At 38.9% G+C, this 22,913-nt stretch overlaps 1 long non-coding RNA gene across 1 annotated transcript in view; it reads left to right on the forward strand.

The window, feature by feature from the left end:
• The first annotated feature begins 840 nt into the window (after window positions 1–840).
• Window positions 841–22,913, forward strand: part of LOC121061891 — a 56,494-nt gene continuing 34,421 nt past the window's right edge. The window contains exon 1 of the long non-coding RNA XR_005815318.1: window positions 841–1,318. This is a non-coding gene — a long non-coding RNA (uncharacterized LOC121061891). The remainder of the gene's footprint in view (window positions 1,319–22,913) is intronic.

A 22,913-nucleotide genomic window follows, 5' to 3' on the forward strand; every position in this document is an offset into this window, starting at 1 on the left:
AAAAAGCTTATTAGGCTTCTTAGCTGATTTTACAAAGAGATCTTAAATGTTTAGTGAAGGTTATACCTCTAATATGTGGTGATTTGTTCTGTATAACTGCAGATGCTTCACTGAAAACAATACAAATCCCGTGAGTGTGTTTTTTTTTTCAATTTCATTTGTGAAATGCATGATTTTCATCACGATATCTTCTGCAAAAGCTGGAATAAGAAAATTGTCTCTTGGGCTTACTTTTTGTTTTGAGCTATGGAAATATGTTCTCAATAAAACCCACTAACTAAAACAAAACAAAATAAACAAAAAAAAAGAATCAAACTATTGTGCAAGTATGTTTAAACAGGTCCATTCTGAGCAAACACGGGCTTGTTTTAAACTGAACTGAGCTTGGCTGGGAGCTGCAAATGCTATTTGTTGGATGTTTTGCATAATGTGGATATAAAATCAGATGAAACACAGAAGTGGCAATTAAGCCTGAGATTCTTCTCATTTTAATTTATACGCTTGTGGTCTGCAGACTGTCATTGGCATCCATGGCCATAGTCATCAGGACCATAACAGCTTGTTAGGGCTTTCAATTAATATTAGACTGTACAAGGAGTAGTCAGTGAGCATCCTACCAGTTGTCAGTGGTTTGTGGTGCCAAAAGTCTGAGAACTGCTGTTTTAAACCCACATCTTTTGGCTGTTTAGCCATACTGGAGTCAACACATCTTTGTGATGCCGACAGCTAAGCACAGCTTTGGCATCCAGGCTGGGAGGAAAGTAGTGTTGCTAAGTCTGGCTTATGTTGCTAAGTCTGGATTATGAAGACGTGCAGATGGTGAAGACAAATACAATTTGTGACAGTACAGTTTAGAGAAGAGAAGAAAGTTGAGTATGGGAAGTGTTCTGTTTTTGCTCCTTCATTCAAATCATTAGCCTCAGTCGCAGGCCAGAAACTTTCCACTTGCAATTTTACAAATCTGTACTGCAAGATTCACAGTTAAAAATAATAGAAGCATCAGATTTTTTAGGGGCAGTGCACATGGTCTACTCAGAGTTGTAGAGCAAAGAAGGAGCAAAGAAGAGCCATGGGACTTAGACACAGCCTTTTCCAGAGATAGCTGGTGCAGATAAAATTAAGCATTTCAGTCAGTAGCTATGGACCTAACCCAAAGACTGTTAGTGGGATGGCTTACTGCACAATTCCGTCGAAAGGAAAAATTGTATGGGATTATACGCACAAGGCAAAGTATTAGTTTCATTGCTACCAAAGACTTTCTAGTTAAATACAGGAATAAACTACAGTTTCTCAGATATTGGAGATCCTGAAGATCAAGGTAAGAAAACAACTATTTTCTTTGCTATTGTTGATCTTACCTCTGGGCAAGACAAGTAAAGAGATGGTCTGTGATGTTAGAACTGAACTGCTCATTTTGTTCTCTGTATGTTCAATTTTGTTAGGTTTGAATCAGGGTTTCTGAGTAGGAGACCTCTTAGGAAAAAAAATAAACAGCAAGACAGTGAAAGGAAGGAAAAACTTTCCTTCCCCCCCCCCCCCCGTTTTTTTTTTTCCTCTCTCTTTCTGTGAGGAGGAAACAGCAACAAGGTGAATTTAAAAAGGGGGTGGGGGTGGGGAAGGATGGGACAGAGCTTAGGGCTCATAAAAACAAATCCTCTGCCAGAACTGTGCTTTAGAGGTCCTGGACAATCTTTTTTTTTTTTTTTTTTTTTTTCCCCCCAATATAATTACATGACTTTTTAATTTCCAGTTAACTCAGAGTGGGAATGTCTCACTGGAGTCAATTCAGATGAACTGTCACAGAACATTCTTTATCATTCCTATGAAAAATACCTCTCCATTTCTGTCATATGCTGTTTGAATTGGCAGCCAGCTATACCCACATAAACCAATCCACAGGGGTATTCTAACATGTGCATGACACTTTTCATAGTGCATGAGATAAAATCCCTAGTGCTAAAGACTTTGCCAGAAATAGGATGATAAAAGACATCTGGTTTTGTGTTACTTCACTGAGTGCACTTACCAAAGCTTAAAATATCCTTTATTTGATGGAGGTTTATTGAAGCAGAAACAATGAGATATTTTGCATTTTAGTGGGAGATACGTGTAAACTAATACATGTGTTGATGTGCACAGGTGATGGGAGGGTGTAAGGAAGATGGATGCAGATGATGTCCAGTAACAGGATAAGAGGGAATGGACACACCAAAATACAGAAAATCCCAGTTAAACATAAGAAACACTGACCAACCAGTCAGACATCAGACCAGGCTTCCCAGAGAGATGGTGGCATCTCTGTGGAGATATTCAAACACTGACTGGACACAGCCCTGAGCAGTCTGCTTCACCTTAACCTCTGCCCCACATGACCCTCAGAGGTTCCTTCCAGTTTCATCCATGCATTGGTTCTCTGAAATATGCAGGATTACATTTTAAGAAACGGGACGTTCTGCATGTCTCCATAAAAATAACAGAAATTGTGCTGTTGTCAAATGGATTTTAAATCTGATTCTGTGGTCCTGGATGCAAAGTCAACATCTCTAAAGCTGGGTTTCTTTTCTTTGATTTCTTTTCTTTTTAAAAAATAAAGTAAAATAAAGTAAAATAAAGTAAAATAAAATAAAGTAAAATAAAATAAAATAAAATAAAATAAAATAAAATAAAATAAAATAAAATAAAATAAAATAAAATAAAGTAAAGTAAAGTAAAATAAAATAAAATAAATTACTTGCCTGTAGAATTCAGGTTATTCCAGATACTTTCAATGCCAGAATAATGAACTGCCCAGCCAGATATTTTGTGTGCTTTCCTTCTCCTTTCTGAAAATGTCAAAATTTAACCGTGCAGGTACAATAATCATATCTGTGGAATGTATTACAATTATTATTTCAGTAATATACCGTTGAAGAGAAGTATTCTTCTGTGGTCTTCCCCTCTTCTTTGTCTAACTCTTTCTAAAGGAGGCTAATAATACAAATACCACAAGAATACACATAACATTTATTAAGTTAGAATAAAAATGAAATATCAGTACACCACTGTTGTTTGTTTGCTTGCTTTTGGATGGTATTTCATTTCATGCATTAGCAATAAATATCAGTTTTATGGAATTTCATCTGTTTAGAACTAGTGAAATTTTACCAAAAGTGAAGGAATCACAGCAATCAGCATGAGGTTAGTTCTGAGTGCATAAAAATGTGATTCTGTTACTGCATTTCCCCAAACTTCGGCAGAAGTTCTGCTTCTTTTTTTCCCCCTTCTTATCTCTACCAAGTTTTATGATGTTCTAGAGGTACAGATCCAAAGGTACTGGCAGAAAACCCAGGTTTGAACTGTTTGAAACCTGTGAATAAACATATGAAATGATGGATTTTTATCTCAGCTGAACCTACACTCATTTTTGTGGTTAAGGCAACAGCTATCTACTATAAGGAAGTGTTTTGTCATGCAGTGAAGCTTGTTTCACAAACAGTGAAATAATTTCAACATATATAGGTATCTACCAGATTTCACGTGCTAAGAAAGTCATTCTGATTCAGAGCAATAGATTTTCTTTGCAAGATACCTTGATGCCAGATTTCTCAAGTGCTGAGACACAAGCTGACCTCGTGCTTTCAGGCCACCAGCACTCACAAGCTCTTTCACATAAAGTCAGGCTTTCCATGGAGCACAATAACCTGCCAGTTTACAAATGTTTCTGGATAAACTGACCCGCTCAAAGACATACAGCTGCAAAGGCAGGCAAGGATCTCTGAATCGCCCAGCCCACCTCTGCTTGGCATTGGTGGCCATCAGTGGGAGCAATCTTTTATTAACAGATCATTATTCCATTGTTCAAAATAAAAATTAGCTTTTTTATGTCTGCTGGAAATTAAGCCATATTCTATGTTTCTAATATTATTTCCTATAGAGTACAGCATAAGAACAGTGTTAAGAAATCTTTCTTTGCTAGAAAGTTCAAGTCAGCTTTATTGATGAGTGTAAAACAGAAATCATTACAATTTTGGCTGGAGATAAAGATTTTTTAGACAGTAATATTCTGAAATATATAAATCTAGCCTGATTTATTGCTGGATAGTGGTTCACATTTTCTTCACTTTAGAATTTCCATAAAAAACAATGGGGCTAAAGTTTTGATACAGAACCAGGAATATGCAACTCTTAGGCTGTAATACTGAACATAATAGGAATTCAGTGCTTTCAGGCCAGTCACCTAGTAACTTTGTGCAAATTTCCAAGAAATGTGCAGTGCAGGAAGCCCAGGGTTCTGGTCCTTACGAAAGGGAGAGTTAGCTGATGGTCAGCTTCTACCAGCTTTGTGAGGAGCAGAACTTGCTCAAAACTGAAGATTTAGGAATGACTGCTGCTCACTTTTCAGTCTCCTGCTTAGCAATGGGTTTAGAGACATGAGACATTCAGATGCATTGTTAGTGTTATTTGTTCTGCCCTATGTTATGACATACATCACTGTACTGAGGCTAATTATTATTATTCCTTATTTTTGTGAAATTTGGTACCCTTAAGTAACCGATATTATGTTCATCAACCTGTTTCCCATGACTGCAATATCTGTGCCTTCTACCTCACTCACAAACCCCAACTGAATAGTTCATATTGCTTTTGTGTTTTCAGCCTCTTTCTCTGGTTGGGATCCCTTGCGTCCTACAATTGCACAAGAGAAGGACTTAATAAGGGCCACAAAGTTGTATTTTAGCATGTAGCCTTTCTTAAACCAAAAGATAGTATATAAAAGAATATATTTTATCTCTCTCTCTCTTTTTTTTTTTTTCTTTTTTTAAAGAGGGGTGGGAGGCAAGAAGAGGAATTAATTTAATTTAAGCAGATGCAATGTGGATTCCCTGAGCATGTAAAAAACCTGAAATGACAGTCAGAGAGGAGAATGGATTAATTTCAGTTTCTTCTGACAAGATTTGTATCATAATTAAATTTGGGATTTCAGTGTAAGCATTTGCATCTCAGTCCTGTAACAACCAGCTTATGTGCACTTGGCAGAAATGCATGCCCAAGTTCCCTGACAGAGAGAACCTTTAGAGCCTTGCTGGAACCCAAGCCCACAGTCCCATCCTGCTTCTCTCTACCCTGTTTATATTCTGCCTCCTCTTCTCCACACCCCAAACACACACAATTTTCTACACTCCAGCTGTGAATCACATACAAGTTCTGTTTTCCAAGTAGGTTTTGATATACGTTGCATAAGTGTGATTGACAAAGTAATAGGCATGGTAATTGAATTATGAGATGGATGGTAGATGACAGCCTGAGATTACCAAATCTAGTGACATCACCTGTCTGGATTAGGTGGGGCCTTAGACTTCATTTCTTGCTATTAGGAAATATTGTGATTATCTGATTTGTGACAGCAGGTAAATAACTGTAGTGCGAAGATTAATAACTAACAGGACTCGAAGAGAAATCCTGCTAAAACAGTCTCCTGAGATATGGTTTCATTTTAGTTTACAGATTGAACACTGTTTGTTTAAAAATATTTTTTTTCCTTTTTTTTTTCCATCCCCTTTCTCCTTTTAGAAACAACATCAAAATCATAACCCCAGACAAGGAAATTTTATTTCCTTTTTTTGTTTGTTTTTTGGTGGGGTGAGGTGTCATTTTTTCAGGAGCTTCTTGGCCAAAATGAAGTGTTTGTTCAATAAATAACAACGAATTCTGTCCTTGTTCCTGTTGTCATACCCGACTGGCCTCGGTATTTCCCTCATGCCTGCCACTCCCTGGCAGGGCTGGGCTCCCCAGCTGTGCTCCCCTCTCCCAGCTGTGTTTTAGACCCAGCACTGACTGGCACCTTTCTGCCCCTGCCAGCAGATTGCAGCACGGAAGTGCTGGTCCCAGCCCACAGCACAGCACTGTGGGGAGGTGGAAGTAGGAGGAGGCTGGGGACAGCTCTTGGGAGGCATTGCAGCCGCGTTCCAGATGAACATAGTTGTGCGCTGGCCAGAACGGTCATGCTCTGGGCTGCTTCGCTGTGAGTCGGAGAGTTTCTAGGTGAAGAACCATTGGCTCAGATCCAGCCCTGCAGTTACGTTTGGGCTCAGCATTATACAGAACAGTGTGTCTGTAAACTCAAGGGCTTGAATTTAATTAAGTGCAAAACTGTTTGTGTTTTGGGAGGATTTAGATTGTTGCGATGGGGAAAGTTAATCGTAGATAGCAGAAGCCTTAGAAACTTCCAGATCCACCCATCTGATAACGAATCACAGACATTATGAATTTGCAATGTCATTACAGCAATAAGAAAAGACATTGTTCAGATTGTGGTCACTTGATAAATCATGCCAAAGCTCTCAATAATGCTAAGTTCTGTCCGGATATTATCATTATGGTAAACAGAACAAAACTGGACAGCTAGAACGCCTCATTCCTTTCCTATGTCACAGTCACTTCATCCTTGCCAGTGAATGTGTTTTCTTTTTTCATAATCTTATATTGCTTAGCCTCAAATTGGAAATCTCTTCTCCACTTATTTCAGCACATAGAATTTATATCATCAGATATCTACATGAGCTGGCCAAGTTTGATGCATTTCAGGTATTGCAAAGCCTAATGGGCCCTTGGGGAGAGAGACTAGCTTGCCAGGTGGCATAGAGAATGAGAAAAAAAGACAGAGCGGGAGAAAAGCTCCTAAAAGGAAGGGAGCAGCTTTTGCAAGCTTATTAAAGCAGTCTTTGTCACTAAGCTTATCTCTGCACTTCCTGGCTCTGGCCAGGTTAGGAAATGAAAAGTAGAAAGGCAAAACACTTCCTCCTGACTTTGTTTCCCGTGATTTGGGATCAAAGCAATGCTCAGAACAAGGGTATCTCCTGGTTGAGGAAAACTCCTGGTCTACACAGCTCAAAGGACAGAACCTGTGTCTACTTCCAAGCTGAAAGCCCACACAGTTTACTATATGTTTTGAGATCTCCTTTATCTCCAGAGTGAGCTGAGATTTTCGTGACTGAGGCAGCACTTGATGGTGATGAAATTAAAAAAGGCTTAAGGCACTTACACATTTTTCATTGAAGTCCCCAGTTTGGTTAGCTGTCACACACAGTCTTGTTCTATCCTCTTTTTCCTGCTGTTAGAGCAAATGAATGGATATTCTTCACAACCTTAAAAAAATGTTTCTCATCTGTTAGTACCTTTTAAAACATTTTCTTAACTCTGCAAAGGGAAGGAAAATGGATAATCATCCAGTACACTGAGGAAACAGCCATTTGAACCATGCCCACATGCTCAGTTATATGTCATGAGTGACAAATACTAAGTTAGGTATGAGATCCAAAATCTGGGCGTAGGTTGAAAGTATTTGTCCAAACGCTAAAGTGAATCTGTGGTAGTAGTACAGATGAGATGCTGCTTTCTTGACAGGGATTTAACAGAGACTATAGGGGAAAAAAAGGGGGGGAGAGGGGGTGTGCTTTTTGTTAATGGGTTTCAATTAAATGTTTTTACTGCCTGAATGTAACCATCTATAATATAACTTAGTTATGTTGTTGTGACAGGTTTAGTAACTACTGGAACAGAAGATAAAGTTTCAGAAGACTCTCAGTCTATTCAAGGGACTAGTACTCAATTAGTTAAATTGCACAACCACAAAAACTAGATTCAGTCTGAAAAATGAGATATCCATAGAGCTTATAAACAGATACAATCATCTTCTTTCTTGATTGCTAGATAGAAGAAAATATATTTCTCTGAGTATTTTTCACTGCAAAAATCAGCAAAGCACAGAGAACAGTTAGATTAACTGAAATTAGTTTATCTGTGAGCTCAAAGTTGTGTTTTGAACAAAGGTTGAACTTTATTATTTGTTTGTAAGGAATAATCCTACCTAATTTAATTCCAAGGTTCTTTGTGGTATAAAGTCTATTAAGCCTCACACTTGCTGTTATGTGAGCAAAATTTAACACACTTGGAGAAAAAGATTTGAAAAGTTTTGCCAGAATAGAGAAAGAAGGATATATTTATAAAATATGTGTATGAAACATATACTTACATGCGTATATAAATATAGTAAACTTCACACACTGGATTTGGTCCACCATATTATATTCTCCTTTATATTGTACTCATTTGCATTTAAGTCATAGGTTCTTCACTGAGTAGGCCAGAACATAATCCTGTACACTAAAAGGAAAAATGAAGCTACTACTGTTTCTAACACTGAACTGGGGATGTGGTTTTGCTGTATGCATAAAGGTAAAAAAAAAAAAACAAAAAAAAAAACGTTTTCATTATTCATTAGCTGTGTGATCAAATGAGCTTTCATCACTCTTAGTCTATGTTAGGTCATAGACAGATTCCTTAGGGATGATGCCAAAGGGGGAGATTCCCAACATTACTTAGTGTCTCCCTTTTCAAGGCTGAGGTTTTTTGCTTGCACCTGAGGCCTCCCTAAGCCAAAGAAATTAAAATATTCCCAACAGGACTGTGGTGCAGCAGATCTGTTGATGCCCATCTCAGACAGACTCCTGTTGCTATTCAGAATTTCAGATGCTCAAGGCTTGCAAAGCACCACAAGCGGAAGTGAGCAGCAGCAGAATTTGACCTTGTCCTTTGTCTTTGTAAAATCCCAGAGGACATCATAGTTTTCTCAAACCTGTCATCTATTTACGAATTGTTTGTTATAAAGACTCCAAAACCACTTCCAATACTTTTCTTCCTTACAGCAGGATTATTTTACAACATAAAATGCAAGTTTTTCCCCTCCATTGTGATCAACCAGTCATGGCTGGTGGCATTGCCTCTGTCTATAAGATATAAACCAAATCTTAACGGTAAGATTTTCTGTGTCCAGCAATTTGTACAGGTATCCATGAAACCACAATATGGAGAAAATCAAGACTTTTTTTTTTTTTTTTTCCCAGTGTAATTTTCACACAGTCAAAACACACTCAATGTGTTTTGTATTTCCATGTCAGCAATATTTTAGCAAGTAAAGTTAGCAGTTAGCAGAGGTCTTTGCAAAGTGACAATTTCTATTCCAGTTAAGATCTGCTGTTTTGAGAAAAAGTAGTAGGATAACGAACATACTCAAAAATTTGTTTTCTGGAGTTTTAATTTAGGAAGATCCTAGTTTAATATATATACATATATACATGTAACTGAATGTTGACAATAATAGTCCTTTTAGAAATGTAATCACAAAATATTGAAGTACAATCCAGATATGAAATACTTTTTCTAAGACTGAGAATTAAATATTTCTAGAAGCCAATACTATCCATGAAAAAGAAATTAGCTGAGGTGAAAAACAGTATGTCAACAGGATCTTTTTCTAGTATTATCAGCTTCACTCAGGCTTAGGTGTGACCTTACAAAAACTTCCATACATGTTTACAACTGTAAAGTTTATCTGCATGAGTATAAATGGAGAGTCAACATCCAAGGCATATGAGCAACGCAAAACTGAACTTCTTGGGAATTAAAAAAAATAAAAGATAAAAAATAAAACTTGAAAAACTAAATATATTGATCAGGGAAATTAAAAGAAGTTTTGGTAATTTCTCTTAATTTTATGTATTTTCATTGCTGAAAATAAAACGATTGGCATAGAGGAGTGAATCATTGTATCTTGACAGTCATATTTTAGCAGTCAGAGTTACTCTTGCCTTCTGTTTCAAAGTCTTTCAGAAATTCAAGTTGAGAAACTAAGGTTCCTGAAAAACAAAAAGCTTATGTTGAGTTCACACAGGTAAGTTACTCTGTGCTTTAATCACATCATCAGGACCCAGAATTGAATCTGAAGTATCATGATCACAGAAGGATCCTATTTTTCTTTTCCTTTGAACAGAGCTGATCCTCCCTCAGAACAAGCTGTGAAGGGGGAGCAGGTCTGCAGCTCATTACACTGTTGGTGCACATTGTCCCAGCCCAGTCCCACACCACGGCATGGCAGAATGGCTAGGGAAGGGACCAGCAAGGTCTGCAAAAGGCACGGGACACTTCTAATCAGGCAGTTACATCCATTTCACAGCCATTGAGTCATGAAGATAGGAGGACTTCCCTGAAAAGCCTGCCACTGCCAGCACAGCTGTAATGTGAACCAGTCCCGACTGATACAATCAAAGTAAATTGAAAGAAAAATGAACCTGACAACTCAAGCATATGCCTGGCTACCCCAGCGATGCAACATCTAGTCAGAGCTGATTAATATTACACTAGATGGCTTTTTTTTTATTTTATTTTTTTAACATCTGGATGAAAATTGAACAACCCCTTTAAACCTTCAGACTGAAAAAACAGTGGCCTTTTCAAGCAAATTGTTACCACACTACTTTCTCCTCTTTTGAAATCCCATATGCACAGATAAGCTAAGAATAAAACAACCACATCTGACTAAGAGTCCAACATACATATTATTACCACTGTGATCGTCTCATTTCCCCTGGACTAGCATTAGGCCAGGAGCCAGACACTTTGAAAACTCTGTTTTAGTTAAAGGCTGAACCTGGTTGGAGAAAAAACAAACCCCGAAACACTGCCTGTCTGAATAGTAAATATGGGGGTATATATCAGTTTTTACTCCATACAGTCTTGCGCACTGTTAATGTCTAGATTTTGCTGCGGTTTGAGGTCTGGAATAAAATCAAGTCCCCAAACTATTGCTTACAGAACATAAAGGGATTGATAGCATTTTCTTTTCCGAAGAATAAGTGAGGTCAATAAAGAACAAGCAGGAAGGGAACAAACTGACTTGCCCAGAGGACCTGCTGACAACGTCAGAAGAGCAAACCATGTAGCACGTGTCCTGGAACAGAGGGCAGGTCCCTAAGCAGGATGGCAGAAACCTTCTGGATAGCAGACTAAAAGCTGTTTAATTTCTGTGACTTTCTCATTCATATAGGCAAGAAGGAATTCAGAAAGGCCAAGTGCGAATGTTTGCCTGGAGGATTTTTTTTTTTTTTGTAGTTCCTTTAGCTTTGGAGAGGGCACAGACCAAGCAGCTTAGGAAGACTGGGGTTAAGGAGTCCAAGTGAAGGGATGGTAAAGCACTTAGATGGGAAGCTTCAAATACAGAAGGACTCTCAACTTCAGGGGGAATGAATCTCTCAGGATCTCCAGTAATTATTCCTCTCCAGTGCAAACATACCTGCAGAAGTAGCAAGGATGAATGCTAAATATACGAGGAGGAGATAGAAAATTGCAGTACCAAACAGAGATGTTCCAAGAAATTAAGCAAATGTATTTATTTCATCTGAAAGGAACTGCATATCTCTACATCTCACTGCTTCACTGTGAATTTCTTTTCCACTTATTTTCAGTGTTAAATCGATAAAGATACCAAGGCCCAGACAGAATCACAAAATCACTGAATTGCTGAGATTGGAAAGGATGTCTGGAGGTTATCTGGTCCAATGTCCCTGCTCAAGCACAGCCACCTAGAACCATGTGTCCAGGACCATGCCTAGATGGCTTTTGAAGACATCCAAGGAGGGAGATTCCAACACCTCTCTGGGCCACCTGTGCCAGTGCTCAGCCACCTGCACAGTAAAGAAGTGCTTCATGATGTTCAGACCTTCAATTATTCCTTAACACAGGACCACACACAAACATAGGCCCTCGTTAGCTGGTGGGCTACTTTATCTTCTTAAAACAGTTCTGCCTTGTTTTGTGGTAGGTGTCAAGTAACCTCTATCATAATGTCTGAGAGTCCTCAAGAGGTTACCACTTGTGAAATACTACCTAAAGCTAGGATTTATCAAGTAGAAAGGTTCTTGTCACATAAGGATTCTTTCACAGGCTGAAGACCCAGAGACTTCTGTAGTGTGAAGTCTCAAGAAGTAGGGAAGTAGGGGCATTTTTTATCAAATTGTCATCCTTATAAATACATCAGTTTTGTAGAAAGAGGGAGCAGTCTCTCTCTCTCCTTCTCTCTCTCTCTCTCCCCCCAACCTATAGAATATAGTTTAATTAAAATATAATAATAATAAAGGGAAGCAAATAAAGAAAATTAAAAAGAAGTAAAGGAGGAACCACGTTAAGTTCAATTGCTCCAAGAAAAGTTAGTTGCTTGCTGTAGCTGATTATAGCAGCCTACGAATATACTATCTGATGGTTTTGGCAAACAGAGAGGCTACAAAGTGCAACTATTCTCTCATCTGTGGAGAAACTGCAGCAGGATATGTTTCTGATGTCAGATACAAGGCTGCAAAGTGGTGGAGAAGGGAAAAGATCTAAAGAAAGAAGGTGGTGGTTTCTTTCCTGCCCCTGGTGAGTACTTTTTCAGAGAGTGATGGTTGGAGGAACCCTGTTCTTTCATTCACTTTAAAATGGTCATGTATTTCATCCAAACAACTCTTTTCTATTTGGGTTTGTAATTTATTTGTATACGTGTCCCGATACTTAATATCTAGCAAGTACCATATGAGCTGCTGTGAGGGGAATATGATTATGTTATTATTCACATGATATATTTCTATTTCAAAATGAGCTGAAACAGGTTCTCAGAACTCACCTTCTCAGGAGAGTATTCCTGGATGTGGGCTGGAACCTGGTGTTTTGCTGAAACTCCACCTAACTGGCTTTGAATTTGCCATTGGGTCAATGCTCTTGTCAGCAATGTTGCTCAGTGAGACTCACAGAAAGACAAAACAAAAAGGGTGTGAACATACAGAAAAGACAATATTTTGAAAGTGTAAATGAGTATTAGCAAACCTGAGACAGCATTTACAGAGATCTCTGAACCTGTAGGCCAGGAGGGAATTCTACTATCTCATTGCTGTTACCATAACAGCATGTTGCATGTCCTTTGCAAACACACAAACCCAGCAAAATACATGCTACTTCCTCTGTCATTAAAATCTCAGTGGTCAGCATTCAGGAAATTTTTCTCATCTGGCCTAGACTAATTCCAGATTGCTATTCATTAAACATCTATTGCAGCAGACAAGCCTGAAACAGTTACCTAATGCAATATTATTTCAATATTTTTTTTTATAACAAATTAAAGGACATTAATCTTCACTCATAAAATAAATATTTCTGAAGGCTCTTGTTGAGAAACATTCCTTTTCCTGAACAGCCCCATCTGTTGTTCATTTCTGCTGTCCTGCCTGGTAGGGATCTCCCTTGACTCATGTTAGCACAGCAGATGATCACCAGAGCTGGTGAAATCGGTTGCTGCAAGTTGAAACACCACCACCCTGCAGAGCCTGGCCTTGGCAGGCAGGGTCTGTGAGCACACCCCAGAGCGTCCGCGTTTCAGAGACCAGCACCTGCAGGGCCTGCACTGAGACCATGCAAAAATAGCATCAGCAGTGATGGCAGGGGTTGCCCTTTTTGGAGGAGGGTGGTGGGAAGTGTGAGCACGTGCTGCTCAGCCTTGGAATGATTGGCCACAGCTAGCATCGCTCTGGTTGCCTCCACTAATGGGTCTATTTGCTTAAAAAGGTTTTGGAGGCTGCCTGTTCCTGAAGGCTATCGACACTGGAGAATGGACTTTGGCAATGCTAATTAACACTTACTAAAGTGATACCTTCTGGCTTGTGCTGATACCCCAGCTAGCTCTGCAAGCGTGTATGGTAATTCATGAGCTCTGTGTCTTTCTGAACACCACACACAAACTCTATGCAAATCTTCCTGCCAGCTTCTGCACAGTTGTGATTGTTGCTGTACAGGTATTTGCTGTGTAGATTACATCAGTCAAAATGCTCCATCTATATCTAATTATTCTTCTTCCTTATCACCAATCAGGAATGCCAATTAGTATAAGGAGTAGAAAATGAACGGATAAGATCTCTGAGTGAGCAGTTTCCCAGCAATTAATAGCAGGCAAATTGCCATCTGTCAAGTACCTGTTGGTTTCCTGGTAATAAACTAGGCAATATCTGAGATACATGGCAAAGGAACAGAGAGAGAAAGAGGTAAAACGGAGGGAATATGCATGTGGATCATGTCCTAACATGGAATAGAGGTTTAAGAGGCAAAAGGAAATTAACTTTTCAGGGCTGGAACCTGGGAAGTTCCAGAAAGCTCTGTGTAGGTCGGTCCGACTCGTAGGTTATCTTGTTTTTGCACATTGCATGAATTTGAAATGGTTGAGTCAGTGTTAAAGGTCTGGATTACTTGGATTAGGCTCATACTTACCCATGTACAGGCAAGGTTTGTATCACAGATGGGACCTGTCATGTCGCTGCGTCATGGTGTCCAACAAAAATATTTACGAAGCAAAGAGTCATTTATGGGTGTCTTTGGGCATCTCATCAGGGCTTGTTGCTGTCAAACCAAAATGTTTGCCAATGAGCAACAGTAGGACTAAAGGGATTCAGCCTGACTGCTACATACCTGCCCTGCAAAAAGCTCACACCTCAGTGGTCAATTCACAGAAAATGTGTTGCCTTTGAGCCAAAACCTCATCAAAACAAGTACAGAATGGAGTAGCAGAGTTTACCTTTTTTGTCTTGTCTTACCTTATCCTTTAGGGAGCACCTGACCCATGATGGCTTTGGCATAAGACTACCTTATATTTGCCAGCTGTGAACTGAGAGATCATCCCTCAGTGCAAGACAGGTGGGTGAAGGATATGTAGGGTTACATTAACCACCTTTAATATTTTTATTTTATTTTATTTATTTTAAATTTGAATACCTTATCCACCAGTCACTGGAAAAAAAAAAAAAAGAAAAAAAAAAAGTTTGTTCCGTCAGTCATCCACCTAAACCACTGGTTGTGTGTATGAGACTTCTTGACACTGATTATGAGGTGCTTCCTCATTAGGAACTTGTCCAATGCATCTCTAATCCAACTATTGCTCTCTGTTAAGCAAGTATAAATCATCTTCTGACTAGAAGAGTTGGTGCCTGACTTTGGCTGCACTCAGAATTGATCAGGGATCTTGTGTGGGGCATGAAGCAAGAACATTTCACATTCATATACTCAGAGACAGATAGTAAAATGCTTTTGGCTAAAGTCTGATGAGCACTCCGAGCCAAGGTCTCTAGCTACAGAGACTCTTTAATATAACAGTGACTCAACTATTAAGTCTCTAAAAGAATCAAGTGTGAAGTGCTTGTAAAGGAAGGGCAGGGTTCCGTGTCCTTTGACGACTCATCAATCAACTTTAGCAACAGGTAGGCTTAACCAGAACATGTCAAGCAGGTATTGTTTTACACCCCAAGCCTCTTGAAGAAATATTTACTGCAAAAGGTGATTCACTGCATTCTGCTCTAGAAATTGCTGAATAATCATCACAAATAGTTCTAAGTGCACTGCCAGAAATCAGGCAAAAGAACTTGAAAGATGGGCATTATCCAAAACAGGGAGATGGAACTACAGAGCCCTTGCAAACAACAGGCTAACAGCAGCAACAAGGCCCAACCAAATGAGGAAAGTCAATTTGACTGTCTTCAGTCCAGCACTTTTGGAGGCAGCAGGATCCAGACCTGTCTTTATTTGCTGAGGTTCCACAGGTAACAATAGCTGTAGCTTCTGGTTCTGTGGTAGGCCACAGATGAAAAAGAGGGGATGCCTCCATCTATGCCTTACATCTTAATTCTTTGGCACACTTGGACCACGAAACAGCATCAACATTTCACAAGGAACAGCTCATTTCTTTCATTCATTTTCCCTCTACCTTGGGAATCTACTTTACAGCCCTTCCCCTCTGCCACATCTGCTTGCCTACCAGTATGTATTGTCCTGGAGCCAAATCAGAAGGTAAGCAATGAAAAGTTCCCCAAATGGCTCACTCAAAGGCATAGAGGGATGGTTGCTTGGAGGCAGTTTTTATACTTCATTCAGATTTAAGCTAGTGGATAAAACATGTTTAGTCTTCTGCTTTTCCTAGTAACACATCTTTTCAAAGGTAGCAAAAGCTATCCATTGTTGTTTGTTATTTTTCTTATTTTCCCAGAAAAACAAAACAAAACAAAAAACCTTCTGAGAAAATATACCCTTCACAAAATTATTTCCCAATTGTAAGATACACTGACACTGTATCAAGTTGGAAGTATAGTTTTGTATTTCAGCCAAATTTTGTAATCAGTTGTTACTTTCCCTCATACTAATTATGCTATACCTATATGCTTGTTTTCTTTATGATACAGAGCTGTAGTAGTAAGCTACGATGCAATTTATTAAGCCTATGTAGCTGTTGAGAACTACGTGAAACGGTGAAAATTAAATGCATACAATATAAAAATGAGCTAAATGGTGAATGACAATTCACATGAAGATAGAGATAAGCCAAGGAGATGAGAAGGAAATTCATCTCCCCACCTTATGCAAATATACAAGATTTTGAAATATTTATTTCTCACTGTTCCAAACACTAAAATCAAAATCTCAAAAATGTTAGCAAGTTGCAAATCAGAGGAAGTTATTACCTAGACCAAATCAGTTTTCTTTATATGACACACAATTTACTAAAATAACAATCTAAATCAACATATATTTTTATACAAAGATTTTTGCATATCTGTAACAAATTCCCCCCAAGTATCCAAGCACATTTCTCAGCATGCATTTTCATCTAAGAGATAAGGATATGTTATTGTCTTCATTTTAGAGAAAACAAAACTTGTTATGGGAAACTTTTTCAGCCTGTGTAGCTGAAATTAGATATTTTTCATCATATATGACCTTATAAAAGTGAGAAGTCTCTAGATGTTCCCAGTACTTTAGAATCTCTGAAAATTTGATGTTAGGGGCCCATTAGGATCAGCTAGACCCTAAGGTAGTCTCCTTGAAGGAGGTGACAACACAGTTAATAAAACAAATTAATCACCTGGGCTCTAAAGGTTGATGTCAGCTAGCAACCATTCTGCTCTTATAGGCAACAAGAACTTTGGCTGAGAACTCAGAAGTAAATACCTCTTTCCTTGCTATTAATCATCTCAGCCTGGTAGTTTTCCAAGCACTTCATCTAATACTTGGACACATTTGTTCATCACATGAGATGGTTGGGCAGGTTTCTGTCTACCCTAATTTTTAAAAAGCAATGTCTAGATTTTAGCAAAGTGCAATGTACTAACATGTGAGTTTCTGAGTTCAGAGTGCTGTTAGATTTTTGGCTATATAAAACTGTTTTTTTGAGAAAACAGCTTTTTAGTTACAAATATAAATTTTGATGGATTTACAATCAGTTACTTTTTCAGATGGTGAAACACAGGAGATAAGTGACAAAAGTAAAACAGGAGATATGAATGATGGAAATGATACAACAAAAGGATTTTTTAAGGCAGAGAAATTTACTTTGAGTGACAGGGTAGCAAAAATTCAAAATGAACATTGTTCACTCAAGTGAGTGGATTTAGTCATATGTTGCTATAGAGGTTGTCTTTCCTCATCTTTGTTTGTGAAATACCTCAAATATAAAACCAGTGACATTCTAACATTGAAAAATAAATGACTAGCTTCTTAAGCCTTTTATAAAACTAAACTGCAGAGACCTGGTGACATCAAGGGACAGTGAAACAGGCAAAACTGCTAAGTTCGGGATTTTTGCTGCAGGAAATATGGCCAGGGAAACAAAGGGGCATGGCAAAGCTCCATTGGATTTGGGAAACGGACGTTATGTTTGCTTTGAAGTCCTGGGAGATAGGGGGGTGGAAGATCAAGCACTAAAAACTTCCGACACTCAGTTTCACCTGAGACTTGGAATCATCAGCGATAATTTAATCAGAGAGGAATGTTAATTAAGGCTTCAAGCCCTACATATAGACAGTAATTAATTGCATGTGTTGATTAGCATTTTGCTGTATTGAACGTGTAACAGCTTGGGTAAATCCTACCTGGAAATGCCACGTGTAAGATAATTCAGGGCTGTTGTACTCAGGGCTGTGGACAGGCATTATGATGCCTCTGATTTAAATAAGCTGGCTCTACTCCCTCGGAACTGGACCTGGATGAGCGTACTTTTTCCTGGCACATATGCTGCATGCTAAGAAGCAGGGATGCCATACAGAAAGACAAATAGTCCGCCTCAGGTGGAGGGAAAGAAAGGGGTGTTTTCTAACTGTCCGTTAACAAACAATGCAATTTGGCTTGCACATTTTAGCAGGCTGAGTTAAAAGTACACCTGTGGATATTTGTGTGGTTTATCGATGGAGAAAAAGGCACCTGAAGGTTTGATAGTGTTCTAAGGAGTGCTTTTGTGCCCTGCCTGCCCCCACCTGCACTTTTCTCCCTGTCTTGTGGGCAACTGCTGTCAGGACAGTGAACAGCTTCAGGAGGGCCACTGGCAGCAAACAATCTTGTTGTTTCTGTAGGGTGCATAGTCTGCCAGCCTGGTGCTTCAAGACACTTTGCAGCTGGCTCAGACAACCTGGCCATATCAGCCTAATGTGCCAAGTAGGCATAGGCAGCAGGTCTGGCCATTCTGGAGGCAGCCAGATGCTACATTGGCTTAGTTGTGTTGTCCAGTTGCACCCTTAGGTTTATCCTGACTCTTTATTGTGTGCACATATCCCCATGTAACTAACTATTCAGGTGTTGGGTGCAGGGCACTGAGAAGAGAGCTGAAGTCCTGGGTCCCGGCTCTGGCTGTAGCAGCTGCCATGTTGCAGTCACTTTGCATTTAGGAACACTTTTTTAGTAGGGGGTAAAAGGCTTTAGGGACAATGTCTCTGTTTTTAATGATGTCTTGCAGAAGCATATTGTAACCACCAATTGCTTGACAGCTTAGAAAATCATTTGGCTTGTTAAGGTGTCTCAGGAATGAAACTTGCCAAGATTTAGACACATGGGTATTGCTGTTGACTTCCAGGTAATTACTGAGGTGTAGGAATTTGAGCGTGCTCTCAGGAGTTGGCAGCATTTACGACTGAACTAAAGACATCAAAGTTAAATTCTTTAAAAACTTCTACCAAAGCTGTAAAGGAACAAAACAAGAACTTGGCTAAAGCAAGCTAAAGTTGGATCATTAATTTCAGAATAAATAAAAATCACCCAAAGCTCCTTACTTCCAGTTTCAAGCAAAGTATAATCCTCTGACATTAGAGATATCAGGTTATTCTTGTGAGTAATTATGTCAATCCCATGGGTCACTATATAATTTCAGTTTGGGAAATAATTAGAATACCATCAGTATGTCTGTTGAGGGAACATAACATTGGTAAAAACCTCTAGCACTCCCTTTATATATTACAACAATTAATTAAAATATACTACAACCCAATGGTAGTATTTATTCTGCTTGAACAAACAAGTACTATTGATGCCACAAACACGTATGATCTCATGACCTTCCAGATCAGATGTCAAAATCAGGCGAGTTCAGCATTAGAGAAGCAGAGGAACTTTTAGACAGTCAGTGCAAGCCAGTTTGTAAGATCTTGGGATTTCTTTGGTGTTGATTAAAGACACTAGTAGATTCTTTATCCACAAATGGATTATGTGCCTCCGATTCTTGTTTAGTCAATCACAACAATACAGAAATGACAAAAAAAAAAAAAGTGTGGGTAACTAATTCTTAACTCCAGGTTTAAATTTCTCAAGTTTCCCTCTAGCAAGGGTTGGTTTTTTACCACCCACACATTGCTTTGCTTATGTGAAACAAAAATCTGACAAGCTTTCAAAAGCTCCACCTCTGATTCTCTTGCTGTTAATCTTGTCATTGTTAACACAAAATGGCTGCTTGCCGAAGCCAACAACTGTCTTTCACTTTATTCTGAGCCACACCTGTTTAACCACTAGTAAAACAACTAGTTAAATAATAATAATAATAATAATAATAATAATAATAATAATAATAAACTTAAGTGCACATTTCATATGAATTGTTAGATATGGAAGTAGAGGTTCCGTCTTTTTCCCCATTCCTTTTTTTGAAAGGGGAAACTTTCAGTATTTTTTATTTATAGAAGTTGTCGTGTATAAAGTTTCACATCTTTATTTTTTCTCCAGTTCAATTCTGATGTTTTTGCTTGATTTTTTTTTTTTAATTTTGTTTTCCATTGGAATGCTGGGTTGAGATTTTTGGGGAGAAATTAACCAGAAATAAGAAATTAAAGAGAATGGAATTATGTGATGGAGAGCTTTCAGAAAATGTTTACATGCAAATATGAATCAGGATTTTCTGCACATCTGTGGGCCAGCATGCTCAGTACTCAACATCCATTCATATATATTTTCACAATTTCCCCACTATTAAAACTGTTATTCCAGAATCTTGTATCATAACTTTTTTTTTTTTTTTTTAATATATATAAACAAAAAAAGCTACATTGCTTATTAACTTGCAGGTGTATTTCAGTCCTGATGTGAAGCACATATTTCTATTCCCCTGACTCAAAATAAAAGTTTTTTTTTTGTGGATAAAGCAGTATGCTATGAGTAAGATTAAAAAAAAAAAAAAATCCTTGTAAAAAACAAGGCTATAGAGAGTAAATATCATTTCCAGTGAAGTTCAGCCATGTTCTAAGTGAAATATAATGAAGCTTTGAGAAAATGTTCTATATTCATTCTTCCTTCAAGAAAAGCCAGTGTGTGGTGTCTGATGATGATAAATTTAGAGTTCGTGACCTATAAGGAACTTCCATAGGGTAAGAAAATGTCTTCACTCTTTTTACCTGCCAGGCATCAAGATCACCAATACATGTCTGTACGTCCTGGCAATGTCACTCAGTTACTTAAATGAGTGAAAGCCTTTTTTAAAAGGGCTATGTCTCTCTTTTTCTTTACTAGTTTTCTTCCATCTTTCCTTCAACTGCAAAATGTAATTGTTAAATTCTACCTTTGTTTCTCTTGGTGCAATTGGCAAATAAGAGCACTGAAGTGATTTCAAGAACTGCTGAGGAAATAAGTTGTTCACTATGCAGAACATATAGGAGCAGGTAGAGCAAGTGACAGCTTCCAAGTCAGGCTCATATCTCTGTGGGAACTCAGCTGGCAAATTTTCTGTGCTTATTCCTAGGAATGTTATCCAGAGACATGCTATAATCCTGCCAATAGAAAATGAATGATGATGTGGAGATCTAGCATATACTCAGCAAAACTGGTGGAAGTTGGGTAACTCTTTGATATGCTATGGAATTAAATCACAAGCTGGAAATCAGCAACCATGTTAACCATTGTCTCACGGTCATGTTGCTGAACTATACAGGGAGTACACTGGTCCCTGGCCAGTGGTTTTTCCTTCCCTCTCCCTCTGCTGTCCTATAGATACAGCATGGAGTACGGAGGCTCTGCGGTGCCTCAGCCAGACTGGGAGGACTGGAGTGAGAAATGCAGCTGCCAGTTAGACTCCTGGGTCTAAAAGATCTCTGGAGGCCTCCCATAAATTCAGCACCCAATTTGTACACTTCCATGAAAGTTACAAAATAATTTTCTCCTATGGATTTTGTAATGCTCTTAGCACATATATATTGCAAGCTGGAGGTCTGAATGTCTTTCCCACACTCAAAGCAAGTACCAAGAACAGTTTTCATGCCTACAGCAGTACATGCACCTTTGGAAAGGTGGTATGTGATGCTGCAATACATTCAGGACTTCCCTGCACTTGAAGAGAACAGGGAGGGCCTAGATCAGGTGTCTCTCCCACCTTGCTGAAGTTTGGAGGAAAAGCAATCAGATCTGGTCCTCAGATATCTTCCTGTGGTCTTAGTGCAGGCAGCTGGATAGTTGCCCTTTCAGCCAGCAGGCTGAACCAGATAGAAGATTGTATTGGATGGTGGAGGAGTTTCTGGCCCCTGTGAAATAATTACACGGACTGTATCACTAGATGTTGTCATTGCAAGGCTGTCCATAACCTGGAAGGTAAAAATATGAGGGTAAAAATAGAAAAGGTGTGGGTTTAAGGTGCATCTTTAGCGTATAGCCAAGATTCAGTTTTCTGGTAAAGTAACAGACAGACCTGTGGAAAGTGAGGACATCAGTGCTTGCTTGTAACCATTTTTATTATATGACTGTGTATAGGAGGCCTGAATGGCATGAAGTCCTAAATGGTCTTTAACAGTTCACAGTCCATCATCAGGACAGATGAAACAGAGAGGCAAGGAGTGAGGAAGGAAGGGAGAGAACAGTGTGTAGGTATCAAATGTGATGTAAATTATGGAGAGCAGTTTAGAAAGAAAGGAGAATTTGTTGGGAGGAGGGGACTATCAATAAATATTTTTATAAAGTGTAAGTGAGGAGAAACACAGCAGATAAAAGGCAGGATGAGATATGGAACAATGCTGTGAAGTGAATACAGGCCTGGGAATGGAAGTACCAGCTGGAGAAGAAGGAAGGGGAAAAAAGGACACATATGGGCAAAGGACAGAGAAAGCCTTGGTACAGGTTGTTTACCTGAAAGGGCTGGATGGAGAAGCCAGTGACCTGAAAACTTTTATTTTCCTCCACTTGACAAGTCTGTAACACTGCAATTACATTCTCTGTACCTATTTTATTGTCTTCACCAGGTCTTATGAGCCCTGATTACTGGGCAGACCTTTCCCACCACCCTACACCAGAAAAGCTTTCTTCCTGGCCTGTTTCAAGGCAACACTTCTGTGTGCTTTAAAGCTGCATATGTAGCTCTGGGCTCTTGACCTGAAAAGTTAATGACCTGTGGCCATTGTAGAACGCCATTACCAAAATCTGAAAGTGCCTTTGCTTCTTTTATCACTCAGGAGTATTTGGGGATCATAAATGTATAGTGCTTAGCATTTGGTGTTCTTTAAGCAAAAGCTTTGTTTAGTGTATCATTTTGGTAGGTTCAGGAGCTAAAATTAGAAACTTTTGAACTGTTTCAGTTTCATATCAATTTATATTAACCTGGCATGTTTATGGAGCTTATTCCGTGGTGGAATTTACAGTCAGATGCAAAGCCAATAGAGATAAGCTGAGGGCACTGCAGAGTGCTGAGTACCTTGAAGATGTACAGAGCAGCAACTGAGTTTACAAATGCAACTAAGAGGAGACTCATGCCTTTAGAAACCCAAAGGAGACACTAATTGCACTCTCCTGGGGAGGTAGTT

Source organism: Cygnus olor, chromosome Z (genome assembly GCF_009769625.2).
Source record: "Cygnus olor isolate bCygOlo1 chromosome Z, bCygOlo1.pri.v2, whole genome shotgun sequence".
Lineage (NCBI taxonomy): Eukaryota > Metazoa > Chordata > Aves > Anseriformes > Anatidae > Cygnus > Cygnus olor.